Genomic DNA, 8705 nt, shown 5'->3' with positions numbered 1-8705 from the left:
TGGTACCTCAGCTACAGAGGGATGAAACCCCTGGTCCCCGAGCTGTCTTTATACACTGAGGGGGACTTGGCTGGCCAGGTACTGGAATGCCGAAGGGTAATCCTGCTCAACTGTAGAGGGGGTGGGGTGCTGGGACCCATTTTGGGTCCTTAACTCAAGCCCCAGCCTCTCCCCAGGGTCCCCCCCCCTGCCGTCTGAGCACTGGCCACCTGCATGTGTTCTGGTCAGGTAAGCACCCCTCAGATGACCGTCTGTCTGCCAGACCCTAGCTCAGTCTGGGACCTGTCATCCTGCGCCTCTGATAGGAAGAGTTAGAGCCAATTTTTGTCTTCACGAAATTGTTTCTAATTCGCCCTTTGGCTAATGGACTATGGAACAATAGAGGGACTTCCGGCTGACAATTGCCAGGACAAGGCGATGGTCTATTCTCTGCTTAGGCAGTCTTCGATTTGGAACAGTGACAAATTCACAATTTTATGTAACTTGTTCAACACCCGCACTCCCTTGTGTTAGAAAATGCTGATTTACCTGGCACTTTCAGACAGAGCGCATAGCTGGGCGACCTAGATCTGTGAGGGAGGCCTAGGGGCAGCTCTGGGGCTGGTTCCGGGCCAGTGAGGGAAGGAAAGATTGAAGGAGGGCTTGTGCGTGTGGGATGTGAACAGTTGTGTGGCCTGTGATGTATGTTTCATGTGCTTGCGCATGCAGAAGTAGTGCAATGCAGGCATGCTGGTGTGTGAACAGGTTGTGGTATCATGTAGGTTTTGGGTGCAGGTGCATGTGGGAGCGTGGTGTTCCAGTATGTGAAGTGTTATGTGTGAACAGGCATGTAGCATTTCAAGTGCTTGTGCATGAGGGTGTGCAAGCCGTGCCTACGCATGTAGGTTTCATGTGCAATGCATGTGGGATTGTGATGTCTGTTATGCTCAAGATCCCACGTGTGTGCTGTGTGCATACAGACATGAACAAGAGTGTTCTGGGGGTATCCATGTATCTTCCCCCCAGGCCAGAGGATATGACTAAGGGATGTGCACTGTGTATGTGGACGGGATCTGTACGACTGTTAGGTCCAAAGCCAGCTGAGGTCAAGGACCCATGGACACTGCTGACTTGAGGTCACTTAGGCCATGGAGGCAGCCAGCCGCACTGGGAGACTCTGGCCCATTCATTGGTAAAGCGCAGAGTGGACCACCCCCCAAGCAACTCCGACCTAGGAAGGCAAGTCTGCAGACCCCTATACCATGTTCCTCTAAAATGGAAACCATTTGTTAGCTCTGGACAGCAGAGAGAATAAAGGAGGAAACAGGGAGCTTTCCTTGGCTGATAGAAAGCCTGGGAGGCCTGGTCTGACAGGGGACGGGGCAGCTAATTCTGGGGCGGGCTGCCGGCGGGAGCTGCTGGGCTGCCGGCAAGTCTGGGCAACTGCCAGCCCTTGGCCTCAGCCAACAGGCCCGTCTGCAGCTATTTGCTGTAACAACTGTTTTGAAACAGTATTGAAAAATTTGTTTTAAGTTAACGCTGAGGGAGGAGGAGCAGGCAGAGGTGGGGTGGGGGTGGGGTGGCGAGAGGCAGCAGCCCAGGAGGTAACCCCAGGCCTGCTCACTGTCAGCGATCAGCCCTACGCTGCAGGGCTGCAGGCGTGAGGGGCACTGGGTGTGGGCACCCCTTGGAGGGGTGAATCCATTCCTCACTGTCCTTTCCCAAAATGAGTTATCTGGCTAAGTCCAGCACACGGCTCTGAGGCGGCCTGCTGAGAGGGAAGGTCCAGTGGGCAGTGCTCAGAGCCCCCATCTCCAGCAGGGCACGTTTCCAGCCAGCAGCTGGGGGCCGGGCAGGGTGGAGTGTCCACGACCATTAGCCAAGCAAGCTCCAGGACCGATAATCCTACACCGGTCTGGGGGGGGGGGGGGCTTCCTAGCGGCACCCCCTCCACTCTGGATGAGTGGGGCTGGGGGCCCTGCTGGGGGCTGGGCCTTCCACACCAGGTGGTCAGTAGCTAAACCCAGTCCCAGATAGAGGCTTGCGGGCCGCCGCGATGTGCCCTGGGGGCTCGCAGATACTCAAAGAACGGAAGGCAGTGGCTCCCTCCGCCTTTTTTGTTTTGTTTCATCTTAAATGGAGCTGAAAAAAAGTTAATCGTAGGGCGAGAAGGAGGAAGCGAGGAGAAGAAAAAAGGGAAGAAAGGGAGAGAAATAAAATGGAAAAAGAGAAAGGACCCGCTTCAGGGCCGGAAAAATAGCTCCTCAGAGTGAGCCAACCAGTAAAAAGAAACTGGCTTTCAATCCGGAGTGAGAGACTCCATCTGCGAGGGCACCCTTCTGGGGCCTGGACCCCGGTGGTCGGACTTAACCCCGGAAAGCAGTAGCGCCTGAAGCTGCGAGTATTTCTCTGGAGCGGGACCCGACTGGGGTGGCGGGGTGCGTGGTAAGCGGGCGGCTCTCACGCGCCAAACGCGGTCGAGGCAAAGAGGAAGCGCATCCCCGGCTCTCGTCTGCCGAGGCCACATCTCGCAGCACCGTACTGCGGATCTGTCGAAGGAGCCGGTGGTCCGCGCCCCACGACACAGCGGCCGCGCCCTACACTCTGGTCTCCAGCCCCACCAGCCGACCCCGCACCAGGGGACCTAATTCAATCGCCTCTAGCCTAATGAATAGCCGCGCTCTAATCGGATCTGCGGGCACTCCGGGGGATTTGCACGAAGTCCTTCCCGGCCAGTCCGCGCGCTCCACGCCGGGGAGGCCACCGTCGCTCCGGGAGCGCAGTCTCGGGTCGGCCGGGACAGCGTGCACGACGTCCGGCAGCCACCTGCGCTCCACCGGCGGCCCGCGCACTCCCACGCGCTCCAGCCCCGCGCGCCCCTGCGCTTACCTGCGCCCCGGCTCTCCCGAGCTCTCCTCGCTGACTCGCCGCACAAAGCGGGCGCCGACTCGATTAGCAGGAAAGCCGTTCCCCGTCCGCCCACGGCCCCCACCCGGGTCAAGGCTGCCGTGGGGGGGGGGGAACGCCGGCCGTGCCCCACCGCTTCCCTTTCTCTCGGCTTCCTTTGATCCGCAGGCTCCAGCGTCACCTCGGCTCCGGGGCTGCCGAGGTCGGCCCGCGGGGATCCTGGAAACGGTCCCCAGCTTATCTCCTTTCATCAAGCGGCCTTGGGCCGCCTTGAAACCGCGGAGCCAGTAATTGCTTTTTTTCGGAGGCCCAGTGCGGATCTTACAACAGCCAATCAGCGCCTTGTTTACACTCGGTGATTGACAGCCTACTGGCGAATGGCCAACCAATCCCAGCGGTCCCCAGGGACGGGGGGGGGGAGGGGGAGGGAAGGAAGGAGGTAACAGAAGGCCTGAAGTTTAACTCTTTCCTGCCTTTGCCGGGATAATAATTAGAGAATTTCTAATGCTTGTGAATGTGGTTGATTGGCATCTAGTTTAGATATCTTTTTCCCCCTAGAACGGAAGGTAGAGATTTACATGGAAAAAGAGGAGGAAAAGTTATGTAGCCATTGCTATTAAACATCATCTCCACTCTGCAAGAATAAATAGCATTTGAAGGGAAACAAGGGCCCTAGTAGCTCAGCGGTTATGTGCTGGGCTGCAACCGAAAAGTCATCGGTTCGAATTCACCAACAGCTCTACAGAAGAAAGGTGTGGCAGTCCAGTTCCGTAAAGATTACAACCTTGAAACGCTATGTGGCGGTTCTAGTGAGTCCTAAAGGGTCTCTGTGAGTCAGAATCAACTTGATGGCAGTGGTTTCGATTTATGGGATTTTTTTTTTTGAGGAGGAGGAACCAAATTCTAACCGAAATATTTTAGGAATATGAAGAGACTGGTTTGCATCTGAAGACAGTAATGATAATGATTCCAAGACTGAACAGATCCGCTGGAGAGAAGAGCTTCAGGGAAACATCCTAACAAAAGCCCCCAGATATTCAAGGTGAACATAATTCAAAAATCTAGCTGCAAATGAGGAATGGGTAATCCTTATTTTAGCAATGGTTTCCAATTTTCATTTTGATTGTAACTCTGTTCCAATATGTGGCAAGAGGAGATAAAAACGGAGAGCTGCCCCATAGGCTAGCCAAGGGAGCAGGACCTCTTCCCTCTTGCTGATTCCCAAAGCAGGGGTAGAAAGGGGCCAAGTAGGCCGCGGGCATGCAGTCTGTCTGCAGCTCGGGTCCGAGCACGCGGCGGAAGGGCGCAAAGGCCAGGAAACCCAGCGAGGCCTCTGGGCTTGGAGGTTGGGCCTACCTGCACCTTGGTGCAGTCACCTGCTAAACAGATTCTACCCTTAAAAAATGCTTCGGTTCTCATGGGTGTGACTGTTTCTTCTTTTGGTCTTCTGTACGCCAGAAGCCAAATGTTAGACCTGCTGGATTTAAATTAAAAACAAAAAAAAACACCACCAGTCTCCCTCAGCCTGGACACGCGCTCCCACTCACCCCTGCTCACTCTCCCGCCCTCCGCCACCGCATTCCCATTCAGCAGCAATGATCTGCGCAGAGGAGTTGCGCAGTCGCCTAGCTTGAATTAGGCGCCATCGGGCTCGGTAGTAGCCCTGCTGCTCCCTGATTGGCAGCTCTCTGGCTCCGCGCCAGCCTATTGGGAGGCCTGTTTACGCCAAATGAGTGGCACGAGCTCCCGGCCGTGGAGGACCGCGCGGCCAATCAGCGCGCGGGCTGCTCGGGGCTGAGTGGCACTAGCTTATTAGTATGCAGGGCCCGTGGCTCGCCGCGCCGGGCTGCAGGTTTGAGAGCCGCTCTGGATGGGCTTGCTAGAGTCGTTGTTGTGGAAGCGGTGCATGTTCGGCGCAACAGTCAGCACATTGAAAATACCAATAGGAATACAAAACAAAGTCACATTTACTGATTTAATTGTATTGCATTCAATTGTATCCAGGAAACAGCCTCCAGTAAGTAACTGAAATTGCTTTCATTTTTTGGTTTTGTATTTTTATTATTATTTTATTTTTACTTTGGCTGGGGGGGGATTTACATATATATATTTGGTTTGGTTTTTTTTTTTTAGCAAGAGAAATTCAAGGTTGTGATTTTAAGAAATATTTGTTTTCCCTTTTTAAAAATCCGTTAGGATGTAAAGCAGTCTTTTTTTTTTTTTTTTTAAGATGACTAGAGAGGAGAGCAATTTTTTTTTTTCCTCTGAAAAAAATCTTATCGATCGACTTAAAATTCCCCCCGTAATGCGTCCTTGCTTTGATCTGAGCGCTTGTTGTCTCCATCGACACCAGCATTAAAAATAAATAATCGCGACAGGACAGAGATCGCCGGGCTGCGTCCGCTGGAGCCGCGCGGTGGCTCAGGTTTTGGGGGCGAATTGTCTGCGATGTCTCTCCCGGTGGCCGCCAACAGGAGCCCAGCTCTGCGGAACCACGAACGAACCCCCAATTGTTTGCCCACCCACCCCTGTCCCCTCCCCCCCCAACAGTACCGGGTCGGCCCCGCCCGGTCGCTCCACGATTCAGAGAGCCGGCTGGTCGCTCCGCGGTGGCTACGGCCGCTGCTAAAGGAACTCCCGGCCTTCCGCTAGGCGTGGAGCAGGGCAGGGTGCGGAGGGCTAAGGCTGAGGTTTTTCGGATTTCGCTTCGCGGAGCCTAATTCATTTCAGACCATACCGAATTTTTTTTTTTTTTTTTTTCTGGGGAAGGCGTTGGGGGGTGGGGAGCTGTTGGAGCGGACCTAGAGATGCGGGCACCGCGGCAGGTTTGAAATCGCGCGTGGCAGACAGAGAGCAGGGCTCCGGACGTGCGCTGCGTGGCGGGGTCTACGGGCGGGTGAGCTCCCAGGAGCTAGGGCCACGGCCCTGATCTCTTTTCTCCGAGGCGGGCGAGGCAATTTCGTAGGGAGCGGGTTCTGCGGCGCCAGAACGGCCCGCGCACGGAGCGGTCAGCAGATCCCGCGACGGCCGGCGCCAAGAGATGGCCCCGAAAGAGGTGGTGGGACCCGGGTCCTGATCCCCCTAGCTGCGGAAACGAGCACGCATTTTTAGATGCAAAAGTTAAACACAAAGCAAACCTGAAAGAACCGTGGCCGCGGAAGGAGGGGCAATGATTCCGGGTAGCTCTTGCAATTGTGGCGGAGCTCGGTGTCCCACGCGCGGGTCTCTGCCAAGGTGCCGGCTCCTGCCTCGGTCACCCGGTGTCTTCCCTTCTACCCCACCCCCCGACCTGGGGCTGCGGCCTGCTGGGCCGCGATCTGCCTAGGCCTCTGGATCTGGGGGGGAGGGGTCGGGGCCCCAGACTCTGGAAATCGTTGCCTCGACTCCGGGAGGCGAGCTGTGCTCGGGCCGAGTGGCCGCGGACCTCGCCCGGCTACGCGCTAGTACCAGCCCGCAGCCCTCGGGAGCCGCGCTGGCTGCCGGCCGGTGCGGCGCGGCCTCTCTCCGGGAACGGAGAACACAAAAGCAAGCCGTTGGGCCCGGCGGAGCGGCGGCCGCGCAGGAGCAGCCTGCCACCGCCCCTGTGTGCGTCAAAGGGCGCGGACTGGTGAGAACCCAGCGATGCGGTCCCCGCGGGGCGGGGGAATCCAAGAGCTGCTTAGGAGCTAACCCGCATCCGGAGAACCGCAAGCAACTCCTGCGCCTTCTCAGAAAATTTGTAATTTCTTTTAGGGGAAAAACAAAAACAAAACGCAAGACAAAAGTCCAGTACTTACGCCTCGCCGGGGGCTGCGGGGAGCCCTCACCCCCTTGCGCAGCCCCAACCCCTCTCGCCCTCGGCGCCTTTGAAGCCGCAGGCTCGCAACTGCCCTCCCCTTCCTCCCTTCCCTTTGTCCCGCCCGGCGCCCCCGGGGCTCGCTAGGCGCCGACCTCAGCTGCGGCCTGTAGGCCCTAGGCAGACTGCAGCCCCTCCCCAGCGTCCCAGGCAGCCCCTCGTCGCGCGCTGCCGGAGACTGTCGCCTGGCGCAGGCGTTGCAGGCCTGGGTGGCGGCGGCCGGCTGATTTGTTAGACCGGGGGAGAGCTCCTGCAGTCCCCAGGGGGAAGAGAGCCCAAACCCTTTTGTATGAAGTTGTGAGTCGAAGAGGACTCTTTGTGTAGTCCCCGTTTATTTACAATGCAAAAGCTCTCTCCGAATAAATATTAAAAAAAAAAAAAAGCTTATCAGCTGAGTAAATATGTATTCACTTAATACATTATGTTTTCGGTTATAGATTAAATCAGACACAAAATAGTCAGCAAATAAGACGTTGTAGGACCCGGAGCATTAAATATAACAATTTAAAATGGTATTCGTGAAATGGAAAACATCTTTATTGGCTAAAAAAAAGTAAAAGAAACACCCAAGGAAGGTTTTCTGGAAAGTTCACAATTAGGAATATTGAGCTCGGTTGTCTCTTGCTGGAATTGTTATTAAACACTGTCAATGCGGATTTGAGAAAGGAGAAATATGCAAAACCTAGGCGAGTAAGCGCCCTTGAAGGGACTGGGGGCTCCCAGCCCCGCGGGGTTTCCGTCGCTCCTCACCCAGCTTAGAAATTGTCCGGGATTTCGCCTGGGAGGGGATGCCCCGAGTCGGGGGTGGGGAGAACTAGAAAAGGGAGATGGGGGGCGTTTTCCGGTGGCCCTCGAGGGAGGTGGGGGTGGGCGACCTCGGCAGAGGATCTGCGGGGACTGGGGCAAGGACGAAGGTGTGCTGGGCCGGGCCGAGCCCTTCTAGGGCGCGCCGGGAGGGCCGAACCTGACCTGGGCTTTCTGAGCGCCGGAGACGCGGAAAGGAAGAGAATCCATGAGGATTTGGGGCATCGAGAGAACAATTTCTGGCACTCAAAGTGCCTCCCCCCGCCCCCAATACGCAGAAGAAAACCCTAGGCGAGTTTGGGGGGCGGGGTGAGTGTTGTGGGCTCCTGAGGAGCGCCCATCTTCGGGCAGCGAGCCGGGCACTGCGGCGTGGCCGGCCAGGTGACGCCGGCGGCGGGCGCCCGGGTCCCAGGAAGAGCTCGGGGTCCCGGCGCGGTGCTGAGGGCGTCGGCAGCGAGCCAGGCCCTGCTGTGGCGTGAGGACGATGACGGGTTCTGAAGACTGGACCGAAAGCCGCATGGCGAGGGGGATGGGAAAGGAAAGAAAAGAAAGGTTATTTAAAAAAAAAAAAAAAACAACTCTTGAGTTACAATCAATAAAATTACTCGCTTAATTAACATGGTTATTCGGTTAAGCGGAATGCAGTAAAAGCTGGACCTCGAGTGAAGGGGGGCACAGAGAGAGCGTGCACCCCGGCCTTTTCCTCGGAGACACCTTCGGGCAGTGGGGGAGGGGAGAGGGCGTGCGTGTGAGTGTCTGTGTGTGTGTGCGCGCGCGAGTGTACGTGTGCGTGATGGCTTCGCAGATTTGGGTTTTGGTCGCTCTACGAAACCAGCAGCCTCTTCGCCGCGGCGCCCTCGCCGCAGGGATCTGCGGGGACGCAGAGGGAGGCGGCTAGCGGCGCGGCCCGGGATCAGTCCCGGCTACCCAGGCTGCGCGGGTGCCAAAGGGTGCGTGTGTGCTCAGGCACTGGGAGTGGGGCCGGCCCGCGCGAGGGCGGCTGGGTGATACTGGGCCCATGGGGGGCTGGCGGGGTGGGGACTCCGGCGGCCGAACCCCCAGTTACCGAGTTTCCTCTGCTTGTATTCGCAGACCATGGACCCGCACGGCGGCCACCCGCGCGGTGCGCGGCCGCCGGCCGAAGAGCCCAGCCCACCGGCCTGCTGACCGGCCCGCCGCC

Source organism: Chrysochloris asiatica, unplaced genomic scaffold (assembly GCF_000296735.1).
Source record: "Chrysochloris asiatica unplaced genomic scaffold, ChrAsi1.0 scaffold00132, whole genome shotgun sequence".
In the NCBI taxonomy this organism is placed as follows: Eukaryota; Metazoa; Chordata; class Mammalia; order Afrosoricida; family Chrysochloridae; genus Chrysochloris; species Chrysochloris asiatica.
Note: the sequence above shows the minus strand (reverse complement) of the source record.